The 22,200-nt window shown below is 34.3% G+C and overlaps 1 long non-coding RNA gene across 1 annotated transcript in view; it reads right to left on the bottom strand.

Annotated features, from left to right (window-relative positions):
* Positions 1 to 21,948, bottom strand: part of LOC307181031 — a 95,564-nt gene extending 73,616 nt beyond the window's left edge. Inside the window, exon 1 of the long non-coding RNA XR_013825843.1 lies at positions 21,879 to 21,948. This is a non-coding gene — a long non-coding RNA (uncharacterized lncRNA). The remainder of the gene's footprint in view (positions 1 to 21,878) is intronic.
* Positions 21,949 to 22,200: the final 252 nt, after the last annotated feature.

The following is a 22,200-nucleotide window of genomic DNA, read 5'->3' as shown; positions in this document are numbered from 1 at the left end:
AAGTTATAGTACTTCAAGTCCTGTTACAGTTAACTCCAGAAAGAAAATGCTGTGGACTGTTGGTTGTCATATTGTTACATTTTTTTTCAACTTTCACTTGGCTCTTTTACTTTTCTGTTTTTGTAAAATTGTTAGGATGTCAAATCAGTCTCCATACACTTAAATATTATGAAACTGCTTAACAGCTATGAATGATGACGTTACAGAAGGTAGAGGTTAGTATAAAACACTTGAAGGTCAAAAGAAAATTTTAGTTGGAACTATAACCCTTAACAAAATATGGGACCTAAGCCTAACCCAGACATATGTGCTAAAATTACTATTTAAACATGATTTTATTATGTTATTTATATATTTTGGTAGATGAATAATGATGTCTTTTGCATATGCTTAAAGAGTAATTTTATGTGAACCAAAGCTTTAGTAGTAACCCACTTTTTCAAAAACTGCCAATTTGAGCAACTAAAGAACACTGGATTTCATTTTAACTGAGTTCAAAAGAAGGTTTTAGATAACTACTGATCGATTTATTTTTAAATAATTCACTTAAAAATAGATTCATAGGGCTTCCTTGGTGGCGCAGTGGAGTCCACCTGCCGATGCAGGGGACACGGGTTCGTGCCCCGGTGTGGGAAGATCCCACATGCCGCGGAGCGGCTAGGCCCGTGAGCCATGGCCGCTGAGCCTGCGCGTCTGGAGCCTGTGCTCCGCAACGGGAGAGGCCACAACAGTGAGAGGCCCGCGTACCGCAAAAAAAAAAAAAAAAAAAAAAAGAATAGATTTATAAAATCTTCTGAAGGGAATCACTCCAAATTTAAAACTTCAAATTCTTTCCAAGGAATTAATGTTTCATTTTGCTACAGAGCTTTGCTTGCCCAAATCCAGAAGAATATTTTTTCCCTCCGGTTATAGTTTCTTAGAGCAGAAGTAATTTATTCCTGCATACATAATTATTTATGATGTTTTACATGCTTATTATGGTAATGCTAGCTTTTTTGCAAAAAAGAACAAACAGTGTTCACTAATAGAGAGTGGTGGGATTCTATTCTCACTGGACATTATTAAGAATCATTATTAGCTGCCTACCCTTTTATAGCATCAATACAGCCTTCTGGTATTTAGTCAATACATTCTCATATCTCATATTTAATTAATCTCAATGATAATAAATTGATGTCTGTCTCCCATTGTTTTAAGTTTAACCTTGAAAAAGCATTTTTATGTTTTGTTCTTTAGAAAAAAAAATATTTATGGGAATCATCACTTTAATCTAGTATGCATTTTTAAGCCATTGATAAAGATCACCTATCCCCTGACATTTCATGGGGTGAAATTAGCATATTCATTAATTGTGTTTCTATTTCCATTTCTACTCCCAAAGTTAATTAAAGAAGTCTGACTTAATTATGTATCTTATAGTCATTTCTGTCAGATACAGGACAAAGAAACCCATTTAAATATAATACCACAGATTCCATTTCATGGCTATGACATACTCTTGTGTTCATTTACACTATATGACCTGATTTTTTTCCTGAAGAATATGTTCATTGACATATTATCAGTTGGGACTCAACGAGAGAACCTGAATCAATAAAAGATGTATAGATATAGATATGAAAGCTTCAGATTCTTTCCTAATAAATCTTCAGGCTTATTAAAATAACTTGGCTCACATAATTGTGGGGCTGGCTAAGGAAACCTAAAATCCATAGGCAGGTTGTAAGTAAGGGCAGGATGGATCCCACAGGCATGGGCCTATACTGTTGTCCACAGGCTGAACTCATCTCCCTCTTTCTCCGTCTCTCTCAATCTCTCTAAAATTTCAGCACTGTTTTTAAGGTCTTCCAGCTGATTAAATCAGACCCACCCAGATTATCCAGAGCAAGCTCCTTTACTTAAAGTCAACTGATTAGGGAATTTACATTAGCAACATAACTTCACAGCATCACCCAGATTAATGTTTGAATAAACATGGAATGTAGCCTAGTCAAGGTGATACATTAAAAAAAAAACAACCTGTAGCCATGAAGCCTAATTTAAATCAATAAAAATCTATTACCATTTCAAAATATTATACGAATTTAAGCTTTTTATGTATTGGTGTTATATCTTTAGAAGGTAGAAAAAAAAGTAACCGTTTGAACTGATCGGCCCTTTGATATTGCTAACAGGAGCAAGAGGAAATTAGAAGACATGGGAGTAAAATACTCAACAAAGTACACCAACAATATATTCCTTCTCAACCTGAATCCCAAGACAAATAACTCCTGCAACCAAGGAAGACTGCAAATACGGTTAAATGATTCAGTCATGAAACTTTATGTAGCAAATAGCATATCAAAATATATACAGGAGGGGCTTCCCTGGTGGCGCAGTGGTTGAGAGTCCACCTGCCGATGCAGGGGACACGGGTTCGTGCCCCGGTGCGGGAAGATCCCACATGCCGCGGAGCGGCTGGGTCCGTGAGCCATGGCCGCTGAGGCTGCGCGTCCGGAGCCTGTGCTCCGCAACGGGAGAGGCCACAACAGTGAGAGGCCCGCGTACCGCAAAAAAAAAAAAAAAAAAAAATATATATATATATATATATATCTCTATATATATACAGGAGATATATATATATATATATATATATACAGGAGATATATATATATATATATATATATATATATATATACAGGAGAATTTCATTTCCAGAAGTGACAGATCAGCTTGACTCAAACAAGCCATTCTGCAAAAATCAACTAGAAAAGCTGTGGAAAATATCGTTTAAAGTATTTCTGAAGGCATGAGTGAGCTGCCAAGGCAGCCAGAATCTGCAGGGCCAAAATCCAGAAACAAAGGGGAAAAAAAATTTAAGGAAGGCATTTCAATTCAATTTTCCCTTCCATGCATTAACCAATTATTATACGGCTTCTGAGAGGCTGAGAAACCATCAGTGCTTTGAGCAGTCTCATGAGTCAAAGGGAGAACCAGAATTCAGAGCTCAATAAGGAGGAGTATCTCTCAACACACCTGGCTTTCATTTTAGACTTTTGAAGGCTCATCTTTCAGGAAAACAGGGAACTGGACATAGACAAGACCACATAAAGGATTAAATTCAGCTTCTAATGTAACCAATCACTGAATTTATGGAGGTATTATGTCCATATTCTAATGAAAGTAAGAAGCAAAAGCAAATTCTCTCTTAGGAAAGACTATACAGACTCCTAAACTTAACAATGGTTTCACTTATGATTTTTTGACTTATTGTCATTCGAAAGTGATACGCATTCAGTAGAAACCATACTTTGAATTTTGGTCTTTTCCTGGGCTAGTGATATGTGGTAGAATACTGTCTTGTGATGCTGGGTCAACAATCAATACACTTACAACCATTCTGTACCCATACAACCAGTCTGTTTTTCACTTTTTGTTCAGTATTAAACAAATTACATGACATATTCAACACTATTATAAAATAGGCTTTGTGTTAGATGATTTTGCCAAATTGTAGACTAATATAAGTATTCTGAGCAGGCTAGCTACGGTGTTTGGTAGGTTATTAAATGCATTTTTGACAGGATATTTTCAAATTATGATGGATTTATCAGGACATAACCCCATCATAAGTCGAGGAAGATCTGTAATTCTGAACCTCAAAGTATCTTTAAAACACTTCATATGCCATTTCTGTCATGTAATAAAACAATAAACATACCAGCAGATGAGACCAGGTGACCAATATCAACAGAAAACTAGATAATAGAATTATCGATAGATGTATAGGATATTTAAATGTTAAGGTTACCAGACACAAAATTTTAAATAACTGTAATTAATATTTTTAAAATGAGAATTTCAGTACAGAATAGGAAGCTGTAAATAACAAACATATGGGCACTTCTGGTTTTCCAGTTCAGTATATAAGGAACTTAGAAGTCACCACTCCATTCCAATAAGTAAAAAGCTTAACAAACTGAAACATCAACAGCTCTTCTTAGGTTGATCAGAAAAGTGAGGTCACAAGCAAATCGCTGCCCCCCAAACTGGAAGGAAACACAGGCGGATACAGAGAATCACTACATACCAGAACAGAAACCAAGGAGCAGAAACCTCCACAGGAACCAGTGCCAGGATAGGAAAACCTGAACTGTAATGAATGAAGTTCGTGCTGGAGGCTCAGTATGTACAAGTCTGAGAGATAAAAACTCCAGGGGGACCTAGTCATAGAGGGACCCCCTCACAGTGAATACTGGAGAAAATTTTCCTCATGCTTCTGGCAGGGGAGGGGAAAAAGGAACCATTTTGAAGTATGCCAGATCATTCTGTTCTTAATAAAGTCTGCCCTGGGGAAAAACTATTTAGCCAGAGCCTAATTTACTGAGGTTTTTTTAGAGCCTAACCAACCTGACTTGCCCAACTTCAGCTCCCTTTAGCCATCCTGCCCCATCTAAGGGAGGAGACTGAGAAGCACTGGTCAAGTTCATAGTCCAGGAGCATAGCTCACCAAAAAACTAAGACAGAATCATGAGACTATAAAATTCTTCCCCTCCCCCAACACCTTATCACTGCATTACTAAAGACTGATTTACTGCAATTCCTTTTACCCACTACATAATGTCCCCTTTCAACAAAAATTAAAAGGCACACTAAAAGGCAAATACACAGTCTGAAGAGATTAACCAAGAATCAGAACCAGAGTCAGATGTGGCAGGAATGTTGAATTATCAGACCAGGAATTTTTTTAAAACTATGAATAATATTCTAAAGGCTTTCATGGAAAAAGTAGAAAACATGCAAAAACGGATGGATAATATAAGCAGAGAGAAAGTCTAAGAATCAAAAAGAAATACTAGAGTTCAAAAACACTAACAGAGGTAAAGAATTCCTTTGATAGGCTCACTAGTAGACTGAACACAGCTGAGGAAAGAATCTTTGAATTAAGGAAATGACAATAGAAATTTCCAAAACTTAGAAGCAAAGGGAAAAAAGAACAAAATAAAGAACTGTGGGATAACTACACAAGGTATAACATATGTGTAATGGGAATACTAGAAGAAGAAATTAAGGAAGGAACAGAAGAAATATTTGAAGCAATAATGATTGAAAATTTACCCAAATTAATGTTAAGACACCAAATCACAGATCTAGGAAGCTCAGAGAACACAAAACAGGATAAATACTAAATAAATAAACAAATAAATAAATAAAAGCAAACCCCTACAACTAGGCATATCATATTTAAATTTAAAAAAATCAAAGATAAAGAAAAATCTTGAGAGAAGACAAAGGAACAAAGATAAGAATTATGTCCAACTTCTCAGAAACCATGCATGCGAGAAAAGAGTAGAGTAAAATTAAGTATTGAAGGGGAAAAAAGCCCCACCAACCTAGAATGATGTAACTTGCAAAATTATCGTTCAAAAGTGAAGAATAACAACTTTATATATAATTGTGTGTATATATACATAATTTGTGTATATATATATATATATATATATATATATATATATAGAAGGATGCTTATCTATAAGTGAAATGAATGACACCAAAGATACAAAGGATGGGAGGAAGATATTAGGAATCTTATTGGTGAAGAGTTACAGCGTTATTTGGAAGAGTTATAGTGTTATTTGGAAACGTATGTGGATTAGTTGTAAAAGTATATTTCAAACTTTAGGGAAACAAAAAGGTTTGAAATATTGCAAAAATTACTAAAATGTGACAGAGACATGGAGTGAGGAAATGCTGTTGGAAAAATGGTGACAATAGATTTGCTTGACAAAGGGTTGACACAAAGCTTCAATTTGTAAAAAACAGAGCATCTTCAAAGTGGAATAAAGCAAAGCACAATAAAATAAGGTATGCCTGTATAAGGACACATATAGATTAAAAGTAAAAGGCTAGAGAACTATATACCATGCTAACACTAATCAAAAGACAGCAGGAATAGCTATATTAATTTCAGACAGAACAGACTTCAGAACAAGGAAAATTATCAGAGAAAATGAGGGGCATTATATAATGATAAAGGGGTCAATATTCCAGGAAGACAAACAATCTTTAATGTATATGTGGTAACAACAGTGTATCAAAATATGCGAGGCAAAAACTTAGAGAGCTTCAAGGAGAAATAGATGAATTCATTATTGTAGCTGGAGACATTAACATCTCTCTATCCGAAATGGACAGATCCAGCAGGCAGAAAATCAAATCAGTAAGGACAGAATGGAACTTAACAGCAACATTATATAGCTGGATACAATTGACATTTATAGATTATTTCACCCAGCAATAGCAGATTACACATTCTTCTCAAGCTCATGTGGAGCAGTTTTCAAGATAGAACACATTCTGGATCATAAAATACATCTTAACATGCTTCCATCTGGGATCACTTTCCTTCAAAAAAGACTTCAGTATTTCATTTGGTGCAGGTGTGAAAATATCTTTAAATTGCTCTCCTTTTTGAAGACTATATTTTTCTGGATATGGGATTATAGATTGGCAGTTACTTTCTTTCAGGATTGTGAAGAGATCAGACCACTGTCTACTGGCTATCAAAATTTATGTTGTTGAGTCAACTATCAGAGTTATTTTCCCTCCTTTGGGATTACTGTCTTTTTTTCTCCAGCTGCTTTTAACATTTTCTCTTTATCTTTGATACTTAGGAGTTTTAATATGATTCAGCTAGTTAAAGTTTTCTTTATGTGATCCTATTTGGGTTTGTGTTACTTCTTGAATCTGTGGCTTGATAACTTTCATCAGTTCTAGAAATCCATCAGCTATTTTGTTTTCCAATATTGCTTCTTCCCCAGTCTTTCCTCACCACTGGGACACTAATTACAAGTATTTAGAACATTTTGTCTTGTCCTATATGCATTTTATTTTTTCTCCTGGGTTTTCATTCTTTTTTGTTTCTGTCAATGATTTAATCTGTACCCACAAATCATTTCTTTAATTGTGTCTAATCTGCTGTTAAACCCATCTATTGAGTTCTTATTTTGAAATATTTTATTTCTCAGTTCCAGGATTTCCATGTTTCTTTTTTAAAATTAATAAACATTATTTTTTAGAACAGTTTTAGGTTCACAGCAAAATTGAGCAGAAAGTACAAAGAATTCCCATATACTCCCTGTCTCCACACATGCACAAACTCTCCCAATATGGTCATCCCACCCCACAGTGGTACATTTGTTAGAACCAATGAACCTACATTGATACATCATTATCCCTCAAAGTCCATAATTTACATTCAGGTTCACTCTTGCTGTACATTCTATGGGTTTGAATAAATGTATAACTAACTACATGCACCCTCCCAATGTAGTATCATACAGAATCATTTCACTGCCCTAACAATCCTCTGTCTCTTCAACCTCCCCTGCCAACTAAGACCTGGCATCTACTAATCTTTTTACTGTCTCCAGAGTTTTCTTTTTCAGAATGTCATATAGTTGGAATCATACAGTAGGTAGCCTTTTTAGATTGGCTTCTTTCACTTAGTAATATGCATTTAAGTTTCCTCCATGTCTTTTCATGGCTTGATAGCTGTTTTATTTTTAGCACTGAGTAATATTATACTGTCTGGATGTACCACAGTTAATTTTCCATTCACCTATTAAGGGAAATCTTGGTTGCTTCCAAGTTTTGGCAAGTAAAGCTGCTATAAATATCCATGTACATGCTTTGTATGGATATAAGTTTTCAATTCACTTGAGTAAATACCAAGGAGTGCAATTGCTGGATCATGTGGTAAGAATATGTTTAGTTTTGAAAGAATATCAAAATGTCTTGTAAAGTGGCTGCAACATTCTGCGTTCCCAGAATCAATTAATGAGAGTTCTTGTTTCTCCAAATCCTTGCCAGCATTTGGGGTTGTCAGTGTTTTGAATTAGGCCATTCTAAAAGATGTGTAATTCTATTTCATTGTTGTTTCAATTTGGAATTCACTAATGTCATATAATATTGAGCATTTTTTCATATGTTTACTTGTTATCTGTATATCTTCTTTGGTAATGTATCTGTTTAGTTCATTTGCCCATTTAAAAAAACATCTGGCTGTTCATTTTCTTACCATTGAGTTTTAAGAGTTCTTTGTATATTTTCAAAAACAGTCCTTTATCAGATGTGTCTTTTGCAAATATTTTTTCCCAGTCTGTTGCTTGTCTTCTAATTTCTTTGACATTGTCTATCACAGACCAGATTTTTAAAAAATTTTTAATGAAGTCCAGCTTATCAATTATATCTTTCATGGGTCATGACTTTGATGTTGTGTCTAAATAGGCATCATCATACCCAAGGTCATCTAGGTTTTCTCCTATGTTATCTTCTAGTAATTTTATAATTTTGCATTTTACGTTTAGGTCTGTGATCCATTTTGAGTTAATTTTTATTAAAGGTGTAATGTCTGTGTCTAGTTTCTTTCGTGTGTGTGTGTGTGTGTGTGTGCGCGCATGCATATGTCCAGTTTTTCCAGCACCATTTGATGAAAAGACTTTTCTCCTTTATCTAAGATGACATAACTATTTATGTGGGCCTACTTATATGCTCTCTATTCTATTCCTTTGATCCATATGTCTTTTCTTTTTCCAATACTATACTGTCTTGATTACTGTAGCTTTATATTAAGTCTTTTTTAATTTTCCTTTTTTATTGAAGTATAGTTGATTTACAATGTTGTGTCAATCTCTTCTGTACAGCAAAGTGACTCATATACTAAGTCTTAATGTCTGGTAGTGTCCTTCTGATTTTGTTCTTCTCATTCAATATTGAGTTGGTTATTCTGGGTCTTTTTCCTCTCCATGTTAACTTTAGAATCAATAATTCAATATCCACAAAATAACTTCCTGGGGTTTTGATTGGTATTGCATTGAATCTATAGATCAAGTTGGGAAGAATGGACATTTTGACAATATTGAGTCTTCCTATCCATGAACATGAAATATCACTCCATATATTTAGTTCTTTGATATCTTTCATCACAGTTTTGTAGTTTTCATCACATATATCTTGCACATATTTTATCTATACCTAAATATTTATACCTAAGCATTTCATCTTTGGGGGTGCCAATATAAATGGTACTGAGTTTTTAATTTCAAATTCCATTTTTTCATTCCTGGTATATAAGAAAGCTGTTGAATTTTGTATGTAGAATACTTTTCTACATAGACAATCATGTGATTTGCAAGAAAAGACAGTTTTATTTCTCTTCCCAATCTGTGTACCTTTTATTTCCTTTTCTTATTGCATTTTCTATGTCTTCCAGTATGGTGTGAAAAGCATTGGTGAGAGTGGATATCCTTGTCTTGTTCTTGATCCTAGTAGGAAGCTTCAAATTTCTCATTATTAAGTATGTTAGCTGTTGGGGTTTTTTGTAGATTTTTAACATCAAGTTAAAGAAGTTCTCCTCTATTCCAACTTTGCTGAGATGTTTTTTATCATGAATGTGTGTTGGATTTTGCCAAATGCTTTTTCTGCATGTATTGATATAAACATGTTATTTTTCTTCTTTAGTCTGTTGATGCAATGGATTTCATTGGTTGATTTTTAAGTTTTTAACCAATCTTGCATACTTGGATACCTTGTTTGTGGTATATAAATATTTTTATTCATTATTGAATTTTATTTGCTGATATTTTGTTGAGGATTTTTGCATCTGTGTTCAGGAGAGAGAGTGGTCTGTAGTTTTCCTTTTGTAGTTATAAAAGATGTTTTGTAACATCTTTTTCTGGTTTTGCTATTAGGATAATGCTGGCCTCATGGAATGAATTAGGAAGTATTCCCTCTGCTTCTATCTTCTGAAAGAGCTTGTAGAGAATTAGTATAATTTTTTCTTTAAGTGTTTGGTAGATTTCAGCTACCAAACACTTAAATAACACTTCTGGGCCTACTGCTTTCTGTTTTTGGAAGGTTATTAATTATTGATTCAATTTCTTCAATAGATATAGACCTTTTCACATTGTCTATATCTTCCTGTGTGAGTTTTGGCAGATTGTCTCTTTCAAGGAACTGGTATTTCATCTACATTTTCAAATTTGTGGGAATTGAGTTATTCATAATATTCCTTTATTATCCTTTTACTTTGCAATGAATCTGAAATGATGTCCCTTTTTAATTTCTGATATTAACAATTTCTATATTCTCTTTTTATTGGTTAATCTGGCTAGAGACTTATCAATTTTATTGATGTTTTCAAAGAACCAGCTTTAGGTTTTGTGATCTTCTCTGTTGATTTCCTGTTTTAAATTTCATTGATTTCTGCTCTAATATTTATTATTTTTTTTCTTACTTTGGATTTAATTTTATCTTCTTTTTCTAGTTTCCTAAGGTGGAAGGGTAAATTATTCATTTTAGATCTTTCTTCTTTTCCAATAGGTACATTTGATGCTAAAAATTTCCCTCTAAGCACTGCTTTCACTGCAGCTCACAAATTTCAGTAAGTTGTTTTCCCATTTTCATTTAATTCAAAATGTTTTTTAAACTTCTCTTGATATTTCTTCTTTGATCCATGTGTTATTTAGCAATTTAGCAGTGTGTTATGTTGTTTAATCTCCAATTGTTTTGGGAATTTCCAGCTATCTTGTTGTTTTTTATTTCTAGTTTAAATCCATTATGATGTGAGAGAGAGACACACACACACACAGAGGGAGACAAAGAAAGAGAGAGCAAATAAAGAAAAGAAACTTCACATAGGACTTACAGATATTTTTAAAAACCATAAAAGAATATTATAAACAACTTGATGCCAACATATTTGAAAGTTTAGATGAAAAAGACAATTCCTAAATTGATACAAGAATTAGAAAAGTTTAAATTGATGCTATTCATAAGAAGTTCAGATGTATTCACAAAGATGCTACAATAGATTTTATTCTCATGTATGAAAAAAAATTCCTCATCTGAAAACACATATTAATACTTTGGTTGTCTCCAGAATTCTAAATGTAGACCTATAATACATTTGAGTTTGTATCTTATTTTTAAATAGTAAAAATATATTTTAAATGATAAAATTCAAACTGAAATTTAATCAAGGGTTCTATATAATGGTTTGAATAACACTGGTCTATCCTATACTTGAAAACATCTAAGATATCTAAGATGGAAAAGTTTACTAGGTTTACAGTCTTTTCTCTGTCACCTTTTTCATGAAGCCCTTTTTAATCTTATTAGTAATTTTCTCTCTCTCTCAGTCTCACTCTTCTCCTTTAAATTCCCAGAGTGATACTGCAGCATTTCTATTTCTCCTGTTATACCTAAAGTATTTCCTTTGTATTATAATTATTAGTATAATTATAGGCTTCTTGAGGACAGGGATTCATTTTACATTTTTTTAAATACACGCAACTTTGGCATAGTATATCTTCATTAAATTGAATTGAATTGGATTTACTATACATAATACATTCAAGTATATTTTGAATCAGTGTTACACAGTGATTTCCTTTTCTTGTGGAAAGGAGAAATTCAAACGTGTATAGCCAGACCACATCAATAACCTAAATCGTTTCTCTGTGGCACATTAATATTTTGGTAATTACTTACCTTACTACCCAAATTTGGAGTCTGTGAAGCTTTCCACATAATGTCTCTGAAATTAGTAATTTGTAGAACTAGAGGCAAGATGATTTCTGGATGGAATCTTAGGGAAATTACCTATGCTCTCTGATTGAACTGAACCTGAGATGGCTTTTCTGCCCCCAAAAAGGTTCATGTGTTGGTTAGATTTACCTTCCCTGGATTATCTCCTAGTTAGATCATAACATTTAATTTATAAAATGTTTTCCATAGATGTACGTAGAAGCCTATTTATTTTGTAGTTCAAAGACATTTCTTTTTATAAGTACACTTTATTAAGATTATGTCTAAATAACTGAAAGAGAAATGTTACTCTGAACCAGCTATTACTTTATTTCATAAAATGTGTAAATTTGTATTTAAAATTCCACACATTCAAAATATATATAACCATGTTCCTCAAATGGTTACATAAACCAAAAAAGTGAAGCACACTGATTTTTAAAAGCACTTAAAGAAATATTATTAGAAATCCATATTTAAAATTAATGATTATTTTATGAAATAAATAATAATTTCCTATATCTTTGGTAGAAAGTAAGCAACACTTGCACCATAAAACCACTTGAAAATATTTCTATATTAACCCTGAATGGGACATTCCTCATCTCATTTAATTGTAGGTGTAGGTGGCATTTCATATTTTATAAATGAGAAAATTGAGGCTCAGGAAACTTAAGAGAACGCCCACATTCACAATAGGTGGCAGAGCTTGATTTGAACACAATTTTTTTTTTTACTTTTCTATGTGTAGTTTCTAACTTAGAGTCTCTAACATTCTTCAATATTGGCAAGAAAAACTACTACATATAACTAACTAAAGCCTTGGGTCAGGAAGATTTACTAGCAACTTTTACCATTTTCTTTTCCTATTTACTCTTCCATGTTTGAAGACTCCATGATATCTTAGCAACACATATTTGCTGTCTTAGAAAATATAAAAGTTTTTCTCAAGGAGACGCACACAATTAACTCTCTTGTTTCCCACATCATTGTGGTGATCTTAAATATCTGTTTTGTAATCAATCAACAATGATTAATTGAGTTGTTACTATGTGTTCAGCAGTATACTAAGTGTTTTGGAAATATAATAGTGCTATCCTAACTTAAACTAAAGTAACAAAAAATTAGGCACCTCCACCTAATGTGTTTATAATCTGATTTCATGTACACCAATTATTTCGAATATATCAGTTATTAATAATGCTGCTTAATAAGGTACTATTTGAGTAACAGAAACAATAGATGCATTAGAGTCAAAGAAGTGAGAGATAAGTGTTAACTGGAATCATCAGCCCTGTTAATGTCTGCCAATACTTGTGATTAAATAAAATATATCAATAAGTCAGGTTTATAAAAATAAATAATAGTGAAAAAGAAAATAATCCATGCACATGTTATTTTCATATTTACAAAGTAAGATGGAGACAGAAATGTGGACAGAGTTCACCTTGCAGATAGAAATTTCTGTATAAGGAATACCAGGAAAAAAGTTAAGAGTTATGTCATCATCATGGCAGAATAAGAGTTTTCTACAATCTTCTCCCCAAGGAACACTGATTTAAACAATCACCCATGGATAAGAGAGTCTTTTTGAAAGTCCAAGAGTCCAGCAGAGAAGTATAAGAACACCACTGGAGCCAAAAGAAAAAAAAGCAAGATTAGACCACTGAAGAGAATAAGAGGAAGTTTCACTTTACTCACATCACCCTCCTCCAAGGTGGTACAGCTTAGGACCAGAGAGACCTACTTAGCCCACAATTTCCCTGTGGGGGGAAATGAAAGCATGTGAATGACCACCCAGATTCCCCAGCTATGTGGGATGCTACCAGAGAGACTCATTTGTTTCTCACCCCATTCAGAATACTGACATGTGCTGTGTGACTGGAAAGCAGAAAGCAGGTGGGAGAACAGCAGATAGGGCTCTCAGGGGTCATCAAAGTAACACAAATCTTGCTGACCAGTTTGCAGACTCCATCAGGAAGTCTGACTACAAGCTACTGGGTATGCAATGTCTGTAGATTCTTCCACTGGCCATGGACACACTCAAAGCTCTATACGGCTCACCTGCACACATCTCCCACTCCATGGCTGGATCTCTGTGCACGTGCCCAATGGCAGCAAGAGCAAGGTTTTGCAAATGGGTAGTGAGCGTACACAGAAAGCTGGTCAAAGTACGTTGGACTGGGAGAAATTACACAAACTTGAGCATTCAGTAACACTCTAGGGAAAGAAAGAGGGATGCTCTCAGTACCTGGCCTGGGTTTGCAGGATTGAGCGAAAGCATACAAGCTTAATAATTCAGCCACAAGAGGGAATGAGAACTCTGGAGCAAGAGCACCCACAGAAAAGGTCTAAGAAGACCCTCAGAATTCCAACAGGGCTGATGGAAGGAATTTTACTCCCAAAGCTAGTCTGTAAAGAATGGAGGAGGTGAGTGCTTTCTTCAAATGCGAACACAGCAATGCAAGAATTCAAGAAACATGAAAAATCAAGGAAACATGACACCACCAAAGGGACATGATTTCTCAGTAACCAAAACAAAGAAATGGAGATCTTTAATTTTCCTGATAAAGAATTCAAAATGGTTGTCTTAAGGAAACTCAGTGAACTACAAGAAAATACAAAGACAGTTCAGTGAAATCAGGAAAACAATACATGAATAAACTGAGAAGTTCAATAAAGACACAGAAATCTTAAAAAAAAGAAACAGAAATTCTGGAGCTGAAGAATACAATGAATAAAATGAAAAAACAAAAAAGCAATAGAGAACATCAACAGCAGACTGGATCAAGCAGAAGAAAGGATCTGTTAAGTAGAAGACAGGTTCTTTGCAATTATCCAGTCAGAGAAGGAAGGAAGGAAGGAAGGGAGGGAGGGAGGGAGGGAGGGAGGAAGGAAAGAAGGAAGATAGGAAGGAAGGAAGGATAGAAGGAAGAGAGTGAAGAAAGCCTACATAAACTATGAGATATCATTAAGGGAAATAATCTATGCATTATTGGAGTCCCAGAAGGAGAGGAGAAGAAGAAAGGGGAAGGAAGCTTATTTAAAGAAATAATGGCTGAAAACTTCACAAATCTGGGGAGAGATTTGGACATCCACATTCATGAAGATTATAGGTAAGCCCAAGATATCAACACAAAACTATCTTCCCCAAGACAATATAATATAATATAATGTAATGGTGGTAGAGAACCAAAAAAGAAAATTAATGAAAACTGAAATAATTAAACATTACCAATCTATGAGTTATCTCTTTCAGTAGCCCTAAGAGGTAGAAGAGAAAAGGAAATGCTTTAAAGATATGGCCTGGTTTAATGATCAAAATAGATATTTGTAGAATGCTTAATAAGTACTAGCCACTGTGACAATATGCACTATGAGGGAATGAGAATTATGCTTTCATAGTCATTCATGGGTGTAAGTTCATTCCTTCATGTGTTTGTCTAAATTCTCAGGGTCTCTGGATGGAAAGAAAGGGAAAGAATGAAAGATTGTATGGAGGATTCTATAGATCAAACCTAGGGGTGGCATGCACTACTTCTGCTCACATTCCATTGGCTAGACCTAACTGCACAAGAGGCTGAGAAATTCAATCTAGCAGAAATCCAGTCAAAATGGAAAGCAATCATTTTGGTCAGTAGTTAGCCAGTCTCTGCCACAGGCTCATAGGTAACACCAAAGGAGTGAGAATTGGCTTTGGGGATGCAATGCGAGTGGCTGGCGAAAAGAAACAGGATAAAGGTTTTAGTAATGAAGATGCTAAAGTGACCAAATAGTATGGTCATATGAGATAAGAAATAGAAATTGTCAAGAGTACTTGACAGTAAAGTCCAGAGGGAACAAAATTCATGCAAATCATAGCAGGTTTTTATGTCAGGAGGCTGCAAAGATAACTGGATGAGAATATAATTAACTATTTTCAGTATGATATATTGGATATGTGAAAAAATATAAACTTCTAGAGAACAGTTAATAAATAGGATAATAGGGCTATTGTAATACTGATATTTCAATTAAAATGGTGTTAGGACTATAGACTGAAACAATATAGGTATAAATTTATCTCCTGAATTTCATGTAGTTCTGAGATAAAACAAATGAAATACAAACTGAAACTCTAAAATGTCTCTGAAATATCTGTACTAAAAATTTCTATATAGTACTAAACATCAGAAGCTACTTTGGAATGAGAAGACAAGTTTCCATTTGCCCTTAACATAAGTGTTTCCACAGGTAATCTTCAAAATTAATCAATGAGGTGTCCGTGCCTGGAGTCCCATATATACTTTAAACCATCTTTTGTTATTGGCCATCGGGAGTTGCTGTTTCAGGTTCCTCCCTATCCTAGGTAACTTGGGTTCCGAGTTAAATGAAAGAAAGGCAAGAAGTATGATTGAGTAATTGAGAACCAAGAGTTATTGAGAAAGTTTCAAACATAGAGTCTGGCTAGCATCTGGTATAAGTAAGACAAAAAGAGACTTGAAATCTCAAAACTTGTTATCCAGTCACATAACCATGTGGCTCTGAAACTCTGGGCTCCCAGTGTCAAAATACCCATGCTGCAAAGTCAAACACCAAATACTAGTTTCTAATTTTGCTTACACAACTTATTACCTATGCTTAGCAGCTTATTATCAAGCTACTGAAATTTTATGAACCTTACTTTACTCATTGGTAATGATAATAATAGTACTTAAACTACAGCCATGTATAGGTTTAGATAACTTATTTGAAAGCTTGTAGGACATTTGGCCCTGTCCAAAATGCCCATTGAGACATCTGGTCCACACGAAAAGGTCTTTAAAATTTGGTCCTGTCCAAAACGTCCGTGAGATATTTGGTCCATGATTCATTAAATAATGCAAACATTTAACTTCATTAGAGTTTTATTTACATTATTTTTATTGTTAATTCCTGATAAATTTTGGACTTCACATTTATTTTTGTTCTTCTTCATCATGAAGTTTAGCAGGGTTAGTCTTAAGTCAATGAGCAACTGATCTCAAGTATATATCAACTTGATTATCAGCTTTATATTTGTTATATCTGTTAACAATTTCAGTTATAAGAATTTGATTTTGTTGGTACCGTCATGAAGTTGGTGGTTGTATTTGAGTGTGACCACCAAGAACCTGGGTGATAACTTGTTCGTTTGATGTTCATCTTTTAACACTCCAATAAATATCCAAATTTAAGGATGATGCACTACCATTAGCTTTGAAATTTGCTATGCCAGTCTTCCACAGCATCATTTGTCCTGTGATTGCTATTCAGTACTGATATATAAACATTCCAAGTTTTTGGCAGAAATCTTGGAACTTCTGCTTTTCCTCTGCTTCTGCCATGACTTCCAAGGATATAATTCATTAGGTCATCTAAATATTCTTCTGCATTCTCCACAATGTACTCAAAAGTTTCATTTACATCTTCCAAAGGCATAAATGGAAGTCCAAACATCATGGATGCTCATGTACTGGTGTTAGTCTTCATTGTTGTGTACTCTCGTGTTAGACTCAAAGAAGATGTTTTTCACCACAATGACTATGAAAAGTGAAATAAGTATTCTTTTACTTGGGCGTTTGGTAGGAACAGTTGAATCGCACTCATATTTGCAACCTTGAAATCCATCATACACAATGAAAGATTAATGTTGAGATTTCTTTTCCATGCAAATGTAAGTACTTTCATATATATATATGTATGTATATATGTATGTAAGCGTCCTCTTGCTTTTTCATTTTTAGTGCATAAATCAATGACATAGTATAACCTAATACTACACCATGCACAGTAGATAACTGAATGAACTGTATTAGTGCCGTCTTGAAGGTGCTATCACTGAATAATGTACTGTCACTTAAATATTGAATATTGTCAAAGTTGTGTAAATAAGAATTCTTTCCTCATCTTGAGCACCAGAATCGTGCATAAGAAATCATTCTCCATGTCTGGTCACTTTATACTACTCTGGAATTTCATTTCCATGCAATGACTTCTTCAATGAGTTTCTTTCTGGTGGCATTAATAGGACTTCTTCATCATGATGGAGAGTTCTTTGAAGTACCTACAATGGTGTTGCATTTGGTTCTTCTTCTGTGTGTCCTTTTAATCTATTCAGGGTTTTCCTTACTTCCCCTTCAACATCAGTGTTTTGCTGATGTTTTCCTTTTCCATCTTGAATAATTGCACTGTTATCCAAATCCTGACTAGCTTGTACATTGGGCATGCAGGTTCTCCTCTCTTCACAAAACCAGTACCTTTTACTCCTATCTATTAAGGGAATGGAAATGATAACAAAAAGCATTACAATGTGCCACGGGCTTTTCTTTTTGTGAGGATATTATTGCTGCCATATTCCACTGAGAATTTTCAAATAAAGATATCATATTGCCAAGCAACAGAAGAAGAGTTATTTATCATTGTTTTTCTTCTTTTGCAGCAGTCTGACCAATGGTCTATGGCTTACTGGTAGAAGAAACCTTACTAATGTCTTATGGATTTGACACCTGGTTCGACTGGACAGGATTAGCCAGTATGTCGGCACCAGTGGAGGGCATGGTGGTCAATGCCAATGGGCAGGTAAGTGTGGGAATCACACCCATTAAAATCTCTCCAAATAAGCAGATGCTTCTGGCAGTCTACCACAATTGCGAGTGTACCTCTATAGGATATCCATCCAAGGGAAACATTGCCCATTAACCATGGGTGATGAGATAGTTGTAGGGATGTTAATTAGATGCCTGATATCACCCTCATGGCAGCTATTACACCTGATCACTGTGTAGTAGGAGAGCCACACCTGTTCTCACTCCTCCTGAAGATGCTCTGTATAGTGTTTACATCAACAAGATCACTGCCTGCTTTACACAGCAGCTTGACCAAGCTCCTCCTTTCAAACTCTGTCCTAACTGAATGACTCAGCCACATCCAACCAAATGCCCAGTGAAATATTAATGCATGGAAGGGATTTTTGCCTTTTTTTTTTCACTATTAGAACCTCCTAACTAGATGTGTAGATTTGTAGATTTTATTTGCAAAATAAATGTGTTGAATAAAACTGTACAGAATTATACCATTAGAAGCAACTGGGTTTTTATATTTTATTTGTAAACAAAAGATAGTATGTCTTCATTAAAAAAAACTCGATATTTTAAAGTTATATACTATTATCTGAGGCCTAACATGTCATAAGAAATAGGACTAGTTTCCTTTAAACAAAAGATAGAAAATGGAAAATATCACTGTACGATATATTTTCTCTTTTAGAGTTTTTTGAGATATATTAAAATTTGTCACAGTTGTTTGCATTAAAATAAGGAAAAGTGTCTTGTGAAATCAGTTCGATTTTAGCCACTGCTGTATTTGCAAAATAAATATATGTTAATTTCTTTCCTCCAAAACAGAGTGCAGATTAAGTGGCAATTACCATCCTACATACCCTTTAAGTTTAATAAGCAAGGAATCTGAGGGAATGTATAATAACTATGCACAGTAGATGCTTGTCATTTGTGCCAACAGTGCAGAGAGAGAGAAACAGATGAGAGAGAGAGGAAGAAAATGAAAGAGAGAGAGAGAGAAAGAGAAGCGAGCATTTGGCTAATATAAATCTCTCCTTATATATATTTTCTACCAACAATTTAAGTGTATGAGGCATGACTTGAAAGTAATGAAAGTGATATTCTTGTGTGACTACTAAATTAATCTACAGACAGTTTCAAAAGATGTTAAAAGATGTTTTATATAAAAGTTCTGGTAGGCTTTCTTAAAGCAAGCACTCAAACAAAAGAGCAATGCATGTGATAAAAAGTACCCTGGGCATGCTGTGACAATATTCAAAGTTGAGCAGATTCCTTCCTAATTGGACATATGATCTTTTATGATATTTTGCTTTTGTGGATCTCCTTTCCCTCAACATTGAATTAAGTAATCTCTAAAATCCCTTTCATTTGTAAAAACCATGAAACTATTTTTTTAGAATTATAGCTCACATTATGAAAGATGTTTAATTTGGGTACAATTTCTTGAGCCTTCAAAAAAATAATCCGTCTGTTCCATAGTTGTGCCCCAAAATGTTTTAAGTGATAACAATGACAACATTAAGTGTTTCAATATCTTAAAACACCCAATGTCTATTTGCCAAAACAGAAAGACTCAAAAATGCACATTGTGGTTGCAGCATATTGACATGTAACAAGGTCAGATTTACCAATATATTACCACAGTTCATATCTATGTAATTTATTTTCTGTGTAAGGAGAGAAGTTTTTCATTTAAATATTGTGACTAATCTGAAGCATATCTGAGCTTTTATCAAAAGATTTCCAAATCAGAGCTCAAGGACCTAGAGCTATTGCTTTCTATATTTTCACTCTGTAGATGTATCCACTGAAAAAAAAAGACGATCTCAAATTTGAAAAAAAATAAAACAAAAAACTATCCTCTAAGAAGGGTGGCTACTTAAAAAAGAAGAAATATTTTTGTAAAGTGTTTGCAAATACTACATTTAGATTTAGCCTAGGAAGGATTCCCAAATGGATTACTACGTTAGTACATAAACACACTAAGTTAGAAAATACTCAGTCTGCTTGATGTACCTTAATACTTAAATAATTGTTTTGTTTTCCATTGTATATCAAATTTACCTGTGAACAACAGATCATTCATTCAGTTATTCATTCATTTAAAACATATTTGTTAACTCCCAATTTCTACTTGGAATATACAAAACTGGAAAGAGCATCACTTCTACCTTTACAACAAAGCCATATATCCTGCAAATTCATAATTTTCTTGAACCTATCAGAAAGCTGAGGTCACAAGGCAACCAAATAACTTTAAATCTAAGGAAAGACAGGCAATAAGAGATAAGATATAAGCACTTATGTGAAGATGGATGTAGCCAGACACTATTAAGAAGAATTAAGCAATTTTTAAGTGAATAGTATAGTACAATATTTTATATAGAATAATTTTTTAGTTTTGATAAATGTTCTACGGTTATGCAAGATGTTAACATAAAGGGAAGCTGGATGAATGGCACATAAACAGGAACTCTCTACTATTTTGCAATTTTTCTATAAGTTAAAAGTTACTAAAAGTTTTTTTTTTAACTGTTATAAATTATTGACTGATTGGTAAAAGCTGACTATGGCTAGAAAGAGAATATAGAACCTTGAGGGCACAGGTATAAGGGGAGTACATACTCACTGCAATCTCTTCTCCATGGGTGTCACTGGACACTGAAAACATATTGGTGAGATGCTGAGAAAGCATCCCTCAGTCTATGAAAGAAAAAAAAAGCATCCCTCATAGTACAAGTCTGGGTGAGAGGAATAGCAGCAGCAAATCCTACCCAGATCTGTTTCTCTTATTTCATCTATGGAACAAAAACTGTAAACTGTGAGAGAGGAAAGGGCAACACAAATTGTCACCCTTAGGGCACTGGTGAAAATGTACTGCAGCTGGTAGAACAGAACAAGAAAAAAACAAAACAAAACTGTACCCTTGGGGAGAGCAAGAGGATGGGCCAAGAACTATATCTGGGAGGGGCAAGAGTAGTGAGAAGGCCACACCTCCAAGACCTAGGGACACAGTTCTTGCCCAGGATAGAGGATTAATTAGAATAACAGAAAACACTCTCCATCATCAGGCTAATCAGAATCAAGTGATAAGTGACAGTGAAATAATGAGGAAAGTGTTGTAAGAGCCTGAAAGAACACTCTCCCTGAGGCACAGCCCAAAGGAAGACCCAAAGCTGTGGAGCAGACATTGATAAAAACCACTGGGCAACCAGAACCCACCCTGAACTAATGTATCACTTGAGGAATTTAAAGCCTGGCACACCTCTTAAGACTAAAAACAGCAGCAAGAAACTCTACAATCTACTCTTGATTAGAATGACACACATACACTCACATACACACAAACGCTAAAAGCCTAGTAAATACAAAGGCATGCCAATTTCTCAACATAAGAACTATTCACCTTAGTCTCTATTGTCTTACATAAGATGTCCAGCTTTCAACAACAACAACAAAAATAGCAGGCATATTTTAAAAAGCAATTAAAAAACAACATACTGTCAAGAGACAAAGCAGTCAACAAAACCAGAATTAGATAAGAAAGAAATGTTGGAACCATTTGAAAGAAAATTTAAAATAACTATGATTAATATGTTAGGGGTTCTTCTAGATAATACTGACAACATTCACAATCAGATGGCAAATTTCAGGAGAAAAAAATGCAAACTATATGAAAGAATCAAGTAAAATGTTAAAAATGAAAATCACAGTAAATGTGATATACAATACCTTTGATGGGCTCATCAGTAGATTGGACATAGCTGAAGAAAGAACCAGCGACCTTGAACATATGCCCACAGAAATTATCTAAACAGAAACACAAAGAGAAAAAGGGTGAAAATAAAAATACAGAACAGTCAAAATTTGAAGGACAATATCAAATGATCTATCATATGTGTAACCAAAATCCGAAAAGGAAAAGAGGGAACAGGGAGTTAAAAAAGATTTTTGGAGAAATATTGGATTTGCTGCTGCTATTCCTCTCACTCAGACTTTTGTACTACAAGGGATGCATTGTCAGGATCTCACCAATCTTTGTTTTGAGTGTCCA

The sequence above is a fragment of the Stenella coeruleoalba genome (genome assembly GCF_951394435.1).
Source record: "Stenella coeruleoalba genome assembly, chromosome: X".
Classification (NCBI taxonomy): Eukaryota; Metazoa; Chordata; class Mammalia; order Artiodactyla; family Delphinidae; genus Stenella; species Stenella coeruleoalba.
The sequence above is the reverse complement of the archived record's forward strand: the minus strand, read 5'-3'. Positions and strand labels throughout refer to the sequence as shown.